At 41.0% G+C, this 12,687-nt stretch overlaps 2 long non-coding RNA genes across 3 annotated transcripts; both read right to left on the reverse strand.

The window, feature by feature from the left end:
* Positions 1-3,407: 3,407 nt before the first annotated feature.
* LOC139746709 (uncharacterized) lies at positions 3,408-8,054 on the reverse strand. Of its 2 annotated transcripts, none has more exons than XR_011712200.1 (5): positions 7,742-8,054; positions 6,751-6,884; positions 4,946-6,530; positions 4,686-4,763; positions 3,408-3,667 (listed from the first exon to the last, which is right to left on the reverse strand). It is a non-coding gene; the product is annotated as an uncharacterized lncRNA (long non-coding RNA). The 2 variants fall into 2 exon arrangements; XR_011712201.1 differs by lacking the exon at positions 7,742-8,054 and adding an exon at positions 7,289-7,685.
* Positions 8,055-8,927: 873 nt separating this feature from the next.
* LOC139746712 (uncharacterized) lies at positions 8,928-11,560 on the reverse strand. The gene is made up of 3 exons (XR_011712202.1): positions 11,482-11,560; positions 10,408-10,485; positions 8,928-9,772 (listed from the first exon to the last, which is right to left on the reverse strand). It is a non-coding gene; the product is annotated as an uncharacterized lncRNA (long non-coding RNA).
* Positions 11,561-12,687: the final 1,127 nt, after the last annotated feature.

The following is a 12,687-nucleotide window of genomic DNA, read 5'->3' on the forward strand; positions in this document are numbered from 1 at the left end:
TTGCCGATCCCCCGAGCAGAGGTTTCCTTCACATCTGTAATGACCAGTTTACGTCGGACGGCCTGGGTGGGGGAGTTCTACACTTCCTCTGGCTGGGGGGTCATCGTCGCGTATGCAACGGTTATCTATTTGTGCTGAGCGATGCAGTAGTCATGCCAACGTAGTTCACACGATCCTGCTGAACTTCACGACCTTCAATTGGGCAGGAGTATCTGTTATCTACGTCTGTGGTTTTACAGTGAGTTCGTGTTAACCCGCTGAAATCTGAAACGTCACTACGGTAGTATAATCCGTCTATGGACATGGTGATGAAGGAGGTAAACTGTGAGTGGTCTTGGTAATGAGGAGATGGTCTACAGCATGTAGGTAAACTGTGAGTGGTCTTGGTAATGAGGAGATGGTCTACGGCATGTAGGTAAACTATGAGTGGTCTTGGTAATGAGGAGATGGTCTACGGAATACTGAGGGCGAGGATGATGTCTCAACCTTCGACCACCTGAGTCTGATGTTCCCAGAATTATTGTCTCCGGTGGCGTGAGAAAAAAAAAAAAAAGATACCGGGGTGTGTGTTCTTAGAAATGCACCTTCTAGTTACCAGTTCGTTATCATGGCTTAATAAGCTACACTCGAAGAAGGGACGTTCTAATCATCCGTCTAATGAAATAAGATCATAGAAATAAGACTAATTCAGTCGCTAAAGTGGCGGTAAAGTGATTACAGATTACTGAAGTATATTTACCCAGCGGGCATCGAGCTGCTTCTTCTGGTGGTGTCTGGTGTGGGGAGCAGCGAGACTTGCCTTCGAGTTAGGTATTAAGAACCTGTCTTAGTCGCGCTTAACCAGCGTCAAGCAGAGAGGGACAACGAGAGATGAATTCAAAATTATCTCCACCGACTTACAAAGGTTAGAATCTCAAGGATCGGAGTGTATTGATTACAGTGATCATTATAAGGCATTTGAGTTGCTAAATGTCGTTTCGCCTACGTTGAACTATCCGTCCATACATATACGTATGTGTGTGTGTGTATGTGTGAGTGTGTGCCCAGAAAAAGTGGAAGGGAAAAATAGAAAGGATTTTCTCATCTTAAATCCTTTTTTAAGCTTGTTCAAACCCCACACATGTTCTCTTGCTAGATGCTAATTGCAGGTGTATCCCTCCTGTTAGAGAGCGACTGTGAGACACGCCAGGTTTTCAATCTGTTGCTAGAAACCAGTTATCAAGAACCAGATCCCTCGAGAACTTCAGGGTTCTTGAGGTAGTTAATGAACTTAGGGTTTCAACAGATTGTGCGCCAATGAAGGTCAAGACTTTTCTGCTGCTGGTGATGATGACGATGCTGGTGCTTGGGGTGACCTTAGTGGAAGGTGAGTGAACTTAGTGCATCGCATGCGTCCGCTATTACATCTTGAGCGTGACCTTAGCGTGTAGTGACCTTGGTGTGTTTAGCATTTTGAACGCCAGTGGAGTGATCTTGTACTACATGAGACGTGACCTTAGTGATTGATGACCTCAGTTTACTCTGAATGACCTGAGTGAATGATGACCTTAGTTTACTCTGAATGACCTGAGTGAATGATGACCTTAGTTTACTCTGAATGACCTCAGTGAATGATGACCTCAGTTTACTCTGAATGACCTGAGTGAATGATGACCTCAGTTTACTCTGAATGACCTGAGTGAATGATGACCTCAGTTTACTCTGAATGACCTCAGTGAATGATGACCTTAGTTTACTCTGAATAACCTTAGTGAATGATGACCTTTGAACTTGACGGTGTATGGTAGATGACCTTACTGCAAGATGTCTTACCGCTTCGCTGACCTTTACAGATGTAGGTCCGAGTTGACGACGCTCCTAAACATGAAGACCTGGACACAGAACTATAGCTAGCTTATGACATAGCAAGTGCCTTTAGCACGCCATGAATATACAGGAAGATGACCTTAATACCTACCTGGTGACCTTAGTAATGGTGACCTTAATATCTGGTAAGTGAGTGGATTTACTCAATAGCACATCAACTTAAGTCTGCTGGTGTTTTAGTATCATATATCTAGCATACATTGACCTTCATATAGGGTCATCATATATATATATATAAGGTCACCATATAAAAGAAGCCCTTCGTATATATGTATATTTCATCACGTGGAGACTCCAGAATATAGATGATCAAGTGCATTTTGAATATCAGCTATCCTTACCTCGTTTTCTTCTCTCTCTCTCTTTCTCTCTCTCTCTCTCTCTCTCTCTCTCTCTCTCTCTCTCTCTCTCTCTCTCTCTCTCTCTCTCTCTCTCTCTCTCTCTCTCTCTCTCTCTCTCTCTCTCAGCACGTTCCCTCCTCCCACCTCACCTCAACACAACCCCACCCAATCTTTATTTCTCCGACCACCTGAAAAGTTCGTCTCTCTTTATCTAGGCCGGTCAGGCGAGGTGTGTCCTGATGGTATCTGTGTCCCTTGGCAAGACTGCAAAGGGGTTGTGCTGCCCAGCGGAATCTTGCCCCGCGGGTCACCTCTGCTGCCAGTAATGACGATGGGCGAGGGAGAGCGTCTAGATGCTGCCAACTTCAGATGAAATGATCACTTGACCACTTCAGACTTTTTCTGTTATCTTCACGATTCTACTGTCTACAGACCTCCATTGGCTTCAGACTTGTGCATTCTTGATTGTCCTCAGTCATAAAGTTAAGGTGCTAGCTGCTCCATCACAGGCCTTGTTTAAATACATACATACATATATATATATATATATATATATATATATATATATATATATATATATATATATATATATATATATATATATATATATATATATATATATATATAAGACAAACAGAACTGGGCTCTTTTAATGAACAGTTTTCTGAAGTGTTCCTTTCAAAATGCATGCACACAGAATAAAGTCGAAACTCCTACAGTTCGCCTTTGTCTAAAACTCCCTTGAAATCCCCATTAAATAAAACGCATCTGATGACGTGCCCGCTGTATTCCGAAGCATCCAAGTCCCTGTATGGAAAATGTCTCAAGTTTTGATGTTACGTTCGAGTTTATGGTAATAAGAGTGTCAGAAACAGATACCTGATCCCTAATTCCTCAGATAACCATACTCACTTCAGTGATGTTATTGTAGACGAAGATGGACTTCAATGAACTTCCACTGAGTCAGGATATGTACATATCCTTTAGGGGGACAGTCAATGAAACTACGTCAACAAATGTCCTTAACAAGTTTATTTAATAAACAAAAACAAAGTCTTAGAAAAAAAAGAAAAAAAAGATATATATATATATATATATATATATATATATATATATATATATATATATATATATATATATATATATATATATATATATATATATATATATATATATATATATATATATATATATATATATATATATATATATATATATATATATATAATCATAAAATTCACATTATCTTATAATCTAAATCCAGAGCAGATGAAGGAAAACGAGAAATGGTGATCCTAGCAGACTTCACCCTCACTAGTTATGGTCTCGAAGGCAGCACACATACCCTGGACTACAGACATTGTTAGGGGTAACGTAGATAAAGGCGTCGTATATAGACATCTTCTCACACTCACCTCCTTCGTCCCAGCAAGCCTGCCAGCCGATGAGGACCGCCTTGCCTGGGAGAGGGAGGGAAAAAAAGAAATAGAGATATGAGGTAGGATGTCGTCCTCATACACAGGGCATCGGTCGATCCTCTCACGCAGTCACGATGTGAGAGTTGTAAAGTCTTGCGGGGCTAGAGAGAGAGAGAGAGAGAGAGAGAGAGAGAGAGAGAGAGAGAGAGAGAGAGAGAGAGAGAGAGAGAGAGAGAGAGAGAGAGAGAGAGAGAGAGAGTAGAACTAATTAGGATGGACCTTTTAAAAGATAAAAAAAAATGTCGTCTGATCCTCTCATTTGAGATGAACTGACGCTTAAACCGTGTGGAGGAGGAGTCTTACACGCACCATAGGTTGAATGACCTAATTGACCTTGCTAGGTAGATTTACCATTGGTTTAAATTCGGTAAACTCCAAGGCCATTTCATATGTAAACTCAGTACCATATCATGAGAAGAAGCCACCATTTAACTAAGTCACTCACCCAATACTCAAGTTCGTAATGGCCTTATCAAGTTCCCCTTTTGCACTATTTACGAAACTTTTAAGGTCACTGCAAAACCAAGGTCAGCAATTACCAGATACTAAGGTCACTAAACTTCACTGAGGCCGACATAAGGTCATTATATAATCAAGTCACTCACCATTCACTCTGCTCACTCATATTGTACGTTGGTCACTTACCAAGTACTGAATTCAAGTTTGGTATACACTTTGGTGCCTTTACATCACAGTTATCATCAAAGTTAACTCATGTCCTTCCACCTGCATCGACGTAACTCATGTAAAGCGTCACTCACCGTCATATCTAAGGTCACTGGTCCTTCCTGTACCTCACACGAAGGGTAACTCGATTCTCCCAATTTACGTCATGCAAAAAAAAAAAAAAAAGTTCTTAGTAGGGAACTCTAAGTGCACTGAGGTCACATACAACGGCACAGGGACAATCACCTGGACGGAAAGTTACTCTCTCACACACACGCTAAAGGTCAGCGACCATTTGGAAAAGGTCAGATACTACACTCTAAGGTTCACTCACCATGCACGAAGGTCGCTGCCACCAAGAGCATCGCCAAGAGCAACAGTAATGCAGACCTGTTCTTCATTGTGTCTCAACCTATGTGGAAAAAAGGAACATATCTATATTCAATGGAAGAATACACCGTAACGAAACGCTATAGCCAAGGTCATATGTGTATATATATATATATATATATATATATATATATATATATATATATATATATATATATATATATATATATATATATATATACTCAGAGTAGCATGAGCTTCTACCGTTTAGTGTGCGCGGAGAGGCGTGTGGCTGAAGAGTGGAAAGTAAATATCGTCCCGCTGCGCTTTATATATATACATCCAGGATAGGTAACAAGCAGTTGTCTGTTCGTTGATTACTTACAGTACGTTAGGTAACGCCTCATCGACGATAAGATCACTCTGAACTCAACATTCAACGATGTATATATATATATACCGCACTGCACTGGAACTGCATTCATATAAACTGATATATATATATAAACATTTACAGACTGATACTCTATAAACGTTACCCCATTCACATCTTTTCCTAGTCGTGAGGTCCTAATGCGTTTCTCTGTTGCCTTATAAGACAACAGAAAAATCGAAAGAAAAAGTTGGTGCTGATGTATTCACAGAGAGAGAGAGAGAGAGAGAGAGAGAGAGAGAGAGAGAGAGAGAGAGAGAGAGAGAGAGAGAGAGAGAGAGAGAGAGAGAGAGAGAGAGAGAGAGAGAGAGAGAGAGAGAGACAGACAGACAAATACTAGATAACGATGATGACTGGTTTACATTCGCGAGGTCTTGACGTCAGACCCCCTGTTCCTGTTGTGGCTCACGGCCCACCAGCCACACTAGGAAAAGATTGCAGTGGTGGCGGAGGACCCTCCCTGTGAGGCAACGCCGCTGCCCGAGGACCAAGGACACGAAACTAGTTCCTTTGTTAAAGGTGGTCTGTGGGTCGCTTTCTCTCAAGCGTCTGTGAGGAAGACGCACGCTGACAGACAGACATACAGACAGACACACACACACACAGTATGAATTATGTACATGTGTATATATGTATATGTCTGTGTGTGTGTATATATATGTATACATTGAGATGTATAGGTATGTATATATGTGTGTATATTTGCGTGTGTGGACGTGTATGTATATACATGTGTATGTGGGTGGGTTGGGCCATTCTTTCGTCTGTTTCCTTGCGCTACCTCGCTAACGCGGGAGACAGCGACAAAGCAAAATAAATAAATAAAATAAATAGATATATAGATGGATAGAAAGGAATTTAGTAAAAAACAGATCATGGATTTCTTAAGTTTCATGAATAAGCTTTCATTACAGTTACTGGAGATAGACAGGGAAAGACCTCCTCCTTCCCCCACAAAGCATGGATTTCCACTTGACATTATACAAAACTTGAGAATCAATCACGTTTAGAATGGCTTAGCTTTATGAGCCTTTACTACGTCTTCCTTCCTCCATTTCCTACTGTAGTAGTAGTAGTAATAGCAGTAGCAGCAGTAGCAGTAGCAGTAGCAGTAGCAGCAGCAGCAGCAGTAGTAGTAGTAGTAGTAGTAGTAGTAGTAGTAGTAGTAGTAGTAGTAGTAGTAGTAGTAGTAGTAGTAGTAGTAGTAGTAGTAGTAGTAATTTTCTCGTTGTTCTTGTTGTGGTATAATCAGTATCTACAGAAGTCGTAGGGAAGGTAGGATGGGCTATTCTCTTCATGACACCAACCCAATGCAGCATGCCAGAGGAGAGGAGCAGTCAGACTGAACCACTGTGCCCACACAAGACTTTGACGGGATACAAACTCCCTCTCTCTCAAAACACTCTTGCCCGTCCCCTGATGAATGAAAACAAAAATGGACAGTGATAATGGCAGTCATTAAAGAAAAGGGGGAGGGGGATATATACAGTAAGGGGACGTCAACGCGTGAATTGACCCCTTGAGATCGTTCACGCTGTCTTGAAATTACCACTTAGGTCACACACACCCGCCCTAACCACACCACTTCCTCCTCCTCCTCCTCCTCCTTTCTTCTTCCCCCAGACACGAAACTCACCTTCCACTAGCGTCACCATGGCCGCCACCACCACCAACACAAGCAGCAGTGCATTCGTCTTGGCCGTCATCTTCATCATCTTCATCATCATCTTCATCATCATCATCATCATCTTCATCATCATCTCGTGGGCTCTGTCGAGAGGACAGATCTCATCAGACGCTAAACAAACACAGTGGTCCCCACCACCATCCCCCAAAGAACATAGTAAGACGCTAGATTAAGATTGTAAGACGCTAGATTAAGATAGTAAGACGCTTGATTAAGATAGTAAGACGCTAGATTAGATAGTAAGACGCTAGATTAATAGTAAGACGATAGATTAAGATAGTAAGACGCTAGATTAAGATAGTAAGACGCTAGATTAAGATAGTAAGACGCTAGATTGAGATAGTAAGACGCTAGATTGAGATAGTAAGACGCTAGATTGAGATAGTAAGACGCTAGATTGAGATACTATGAATGTCTAGCGTTCTTCGTGACACTGAAGTGAGTTCGGTCGTTGAGTAATACATCAATAGAGTGAGTCATGACTTGCCTCGCGTACTCGAAACAAGCTAATGGTTTGTCTCTAGTTTTCCTGACGACAACAATCCAGGACACAAGAAAGGCTCTTTAAGCCAAAACCCGCGCGCGCGTGTGTGTGTGTGTGTGTGGCTGTTCAAGGAATCTACGTCAACGACCCATGGAAAGAGCTGGTTGATTAAGGGGTTATTTTCAGCCCTGAAACCATCAACTGACAGGTGTCATCACCAACCACCCAGTGGAACGAAGAAAAACAATGAACACCTTCAAGTATTCCACACACGTTTCTGAGGTCATATTTCCTTAATTCAAGTAGATCTAAGCCAACTAAGGAGCAAAAACATATATATATAAAAAAAATTTGAGGATTGATATCTATCTACCCACACACACACACACACACACACACACACACACACACGCGCGCGCGCATGGTTGCCGTGGGTAGAGCTGCTACGCTTCTCACCTGTGTGTCATACACCGGCGCCTGTGGAAGACTGGAGACTCGCTGTCCAGCCACCCGGCCTCGCATGAACACTGTGGCGCACTTGGTATGACCTTGTGGAGGTACGAGCCACTGTTGGTTGGCGCCTTGGTCTACTACGCCATTTGGTAAATCTTAATATCAGTGAAGGTCTATACAAATTGAATGACTTTATTGTTGATGAAATTTGTAAACAGTTCACCTTCTTGTCCACATAAGAAGTTTATGATACGCTCGTTGTCTGTCTTGGACAATCCCATGTTTACCAAATGGCGTCCTACCTACGTCTCTTCGTTTTGTATCAACTGACTGTTATATTTCTCTCTTGTGTCTCCCCTGATGATATGATTATTACACGAAAGTGCACTTGGGAACTTATTGTGTTTCATTTTCCCCATGGGCTCATAGGAATATATCTATATAGATTGTATTATATATATATATATATATATATATATATATATATATATATATATATATATATATATATATATATATATATATATATATATATATATATATATATATATATATATATATATATTCTGTATTACAGCAGCTATGATGTATATGACAGATTTAGATGTCTTTTTCTCTGGTGTCTGTGGCTTCATATACTTCTCTTTTTCTTTCGTCGAATGTGATCAAAGTTCTTGTTGTGTTCTCATCCATGATCCGTCTGGTGAGTAATGGATAGCTCCTCATGTGAGTCGTCTCGGATTTGCGCCCCTGTGGTGATGTCCATTGAGAGAGAGAGAGAGAGAGAGAGAGAGAGAGAGAGAGAGAGAGAGAGAGAGAGAGAGAGAGAGAGAGAGAGAGAGAGAGAGAGAGAGAGAGAGAGAGAGAGAGAGAGAGAGAGAGAGAGAGACGTGCATGTCATACCATTACGGTTCATGGCTCAGAATTATGGAGTCTTCCTTTCCACTGTGAACTCACAAACTATACTGTGTTTCCTTGGCGAGGGTCTTATCTGAAAACACTAGGTAGAAATAGTCTCTTTTACACTAGGGATAATCATTCTATTGTCATTGTCGGTATTCTTTTTTTTTCCTTCGTATCAATCTTGACGTTATTTCATTTTAGTTCTGACTCTCATTTAATCTCTGGGTACCAGGCGGTATGAGACAGATTTCCAGATAAGGAATGATCAAGGGTAAATAAAAAAGCATTTACATAATAGTCATCCAATAGTAGCACTTCTAAGAAATTGTTGACCATACAGAGAGAAAACAACAATTTTCCAGAACTTCCAAGGGTCGTGTTTAAATGTGCAGCAAGATGGGGAAGAGGTGTTGAGTCAAGAATTTGATTTCATCTACTCGTACCGAACACCTTTGGCACTTCCAGACGTTTATATACTCGTATCTCATTAAAATAATGGTGAATTCACCTCGAAAAGGAGAGAAAAAAGTTCATTTTTTTTTCTTTTTAATGAACATTTCCATCAAGACACACGCTGGGAACAATGAGGGACAAGGAAAATCACTGAAAATAAGCATAGTAACTGGAAAACTTGAACTCTTGATGATGCAAGGCCTCTTGGGAACAATAGACATAGATACACACACACACACACACACACACACACACACACACACACACACACACACACACACACATCACATCACTTAGAGCCAAAGGTACAAACGAAGCGGTCTGACCTTTCCTGAGAAAAAATAAAACACGCAGTCGTCTTAGGAGCAGTAGAAGGAGAGGATTGCAAAGCAAATGTAACAGATTCATAACATAACAGGTGTAACACGTAACAGATTCAATATGTAACAGGTGTAACACGTAAACAGATTCATAATGTAACAGGTTGATGTAACATAGTCCAAGATGGTGCAAGAGGTCTCGTCTCGTTCCCCGTGTCCCACTGCGCCTCCTTATGTCATTGCTAACCAGCCACACAGCAGAATGTCCCTCCACCACAACGCACATCTGGGTCTAGCTGAAAAAGACAGGTCCTGACCGTCTCACAGGAACCACCTCTGAGTCTGCACAAGAAACTGCCTGAAAAGGAATAGTAATTTAGAAAGATTAGTGGCGATCCGATATGCGTATTAACGCATGCACTGGGATATATATATATATATATATATATATATATATATATATATATATATATATATATATATATATATATATATATATATATATATATATATATATATATATATATATATATATATATATATATATATATATATATATATATATATATACATATTCCTTAGAGTCTACGGGGAAATGAAACACAATAAGTTCTCAAGTGCACTTTCGTGTAATAATCACATCATCAGGGGAGAACACAAGAGAGAAATATAACAGTCAGTTGATATACAACGAAGAGACGTAGCTAGGACGCCATTTGGTAAACATGTTCATTCACCACCGAGATCGCTCTCCACGCACTGAAATCAGCCAGCAGTCATAGAGTTTACTTATCAACATCATAAAGCAAGACTATCGACTGTGCATTAAATTCACTTCACCATGTACTTGGGTCATCCCTAAACTACACTGCCTGAAAGATCATGCACCAAAGTCCCTCTTCATCTACCCAATCTCGTTCTCTGTATTAAGGTGAGTCATTATGAAATGCGGTCAGTCATTAAGGTCAATCAGTGTGCACTAACGTCACTCACCGTAGGCCATATCGGCGGTCATCAACACCATCACAAACAGAAGCAGGATCAATGTATTGGTCTGCATTGCTGAGCAACCTGCAATATTAAGAATCAACATTACATTCCCGTAAAAGGCGGTCCGTAGAAATTCTCTCTCTCTCTCTCTCTCTCTCTCTCTCTCTCTCTCTCTCTCTCTCTCTCTCTCTCTCTCTCTCTCTCTCTCTCTCTCTCTGTGAAAAGAAGAACAGTGCAATGCACAAAAGAAATGAGGTGCAAGCAGACAAATGCCAAATTTTGACACAAAGAAAATATAGAAAATATTAATAATGAGAAAGCTTTCGTAACATGAGAAAATAGCATCCCCCTCCCCTACATCCGTTCACACTCAGTCTCTAGCTGTCATGTGTAATGCACCGAAACCACAATTCCTTTTCCACATCCAGGCTCCACAGACCTTTCCATGGTTTACCCTAAACGCTTCACATGCCCTTGTTCAATCCATTGACAGCACGTCGACCCCGGTATACCACAGCGTTCCAATTCACTCTATTCCTTGCACGCCTTTCACCCACCTGCATTTTCATGCCCGGATCGCTCAAAATCTTTTTTACTCCATCCTTCCACCTCCAATTTGGTCTCCTGCTTCTCCTTCTTCCCTTCACCTCTGACACACATATCCTCATTGTCAATCTTTCCTCACTCACTCCCTCCATGTGTCCAAGCCATTTCAACATGCCCTCTTCTGCTCTCTCAGCCACACTCTGTCTATTACCACACATCTCTCTCATCCTTTCATTACGTACTCGATCAAACCACCTCACACCACATATTGTCCTCAAACATTTAATTTCCAACACTGTTCCTTCAAACATATCCAATTTTGCTCCCTGAGATAACGTTCTCGCATCCCACACATTCTTCAACGCACCCAGAACCCTCGTCCCCTCCACCACCCTGTGACTCACTTCCCAAGCCCTTTCATCCAGAACAGACTCCATACTTGCCCCTCTCTCCAAAACTCTTGCATCCACCTCCCTAACCACCCCATCCATAAACAAATTAAAGAACCATGGTAGTTGAGACTATACTGACCTGATGACGTTGTCTGAAAGTGTAGTTAGGTGCGACAACGTCCAGCGAGGAATGAAGGCGGTTTTCCTAGACCCCCTGTATTAATACGAAGATGTCGGGAAAGTCCAGGGTGACGAAGCCAAGAATTCAATCAATTTCGTGATCATAAAATATCGCTCATTTTGATGAAAACGATGATATTTGATGAAAAACGATGATATTAGGGAACATTGTATCTTAAATAACATTATTCTTATTCATTTCGTTTTTTCTTTTGATGAGTTCTCATACTATTCGAAATATAGTGAGGCTTAGGCAACAGCTAGCACCTATGGGAAAAACCACGTCATTACGTACACACACACACACACACACACACACACACACACACACACACGAACACACGAGCACGGGCTCCCTTTTCTCCCCATCATTACATAATACCACAATGTAATATGTGCTTGACGTCACACTTCACAGAAGTGGCTGGTGACTATCAATGGTTCTTATTCCATTATCTAAACTATTGATCCACCACCCTGATTCAAATCTATGCACCACTCTAATCAACTATCCACCACCCTAATTACCTATACACCACTCTGATTATTTATCCACCTCCCTGATCATCTATTCGCCACTCTAATTATCTATCCATCGTCCTAAATCATCTATTCGCCACTCTAGTTATCTATACATCACCCTAAATCATCTATTCACCACTCTAATTATCTATCCACCGCCCTAATCATCTATTCATTACCCTAATCATCTATCCACCGCCCTAGTGATTTATTCACCACTCTAATTATCTATCCACCGCCTCAATCATCTATTCAACACTCTAATTATCTATCCATCACCCTAGTCATCTAATCACAACTCTAATTATCTATCCACCGCCCTAATCATCTATTCGCCACTCCTACCCACTACCTTGATTATCTATGCATCACCCTATTTATCTATGCACCACTTTGATAATGATTCAACCATCACCGTAACCATCTCTGCTTAACTCTAATTATCACCTACCAACCTAATTATCTCCCTACCTCCTCAATTATCTCCCTGGGGAGAGGGGAGAAAGTATACTCCCCACGTATTCCCTGTGTGTCGTTGAAGGCGACTTAAAGGGGAGGGAGTAAGGGGCTGGAATTCTAACCTCTATTTACTTTTTTCTTTTTTTTTTTTACTTTTTCAAAAGAAGGAACAGAGAAGGGGGAC

This window comes from Panulirus ornatus, chromosome 66, assembly GCF_036320965.1.
Source record: "Panulirus ornatus isolate Po-2019 chromosome 66, ASM3632096v1, whole genome shotgun sequence".
Lineage (NCBI taxonomy): Eukaryota > Metazoa > Arthropoda > Malacostraca > Decapoda > Palinuridae > Panulirus > Panulirus ornatus.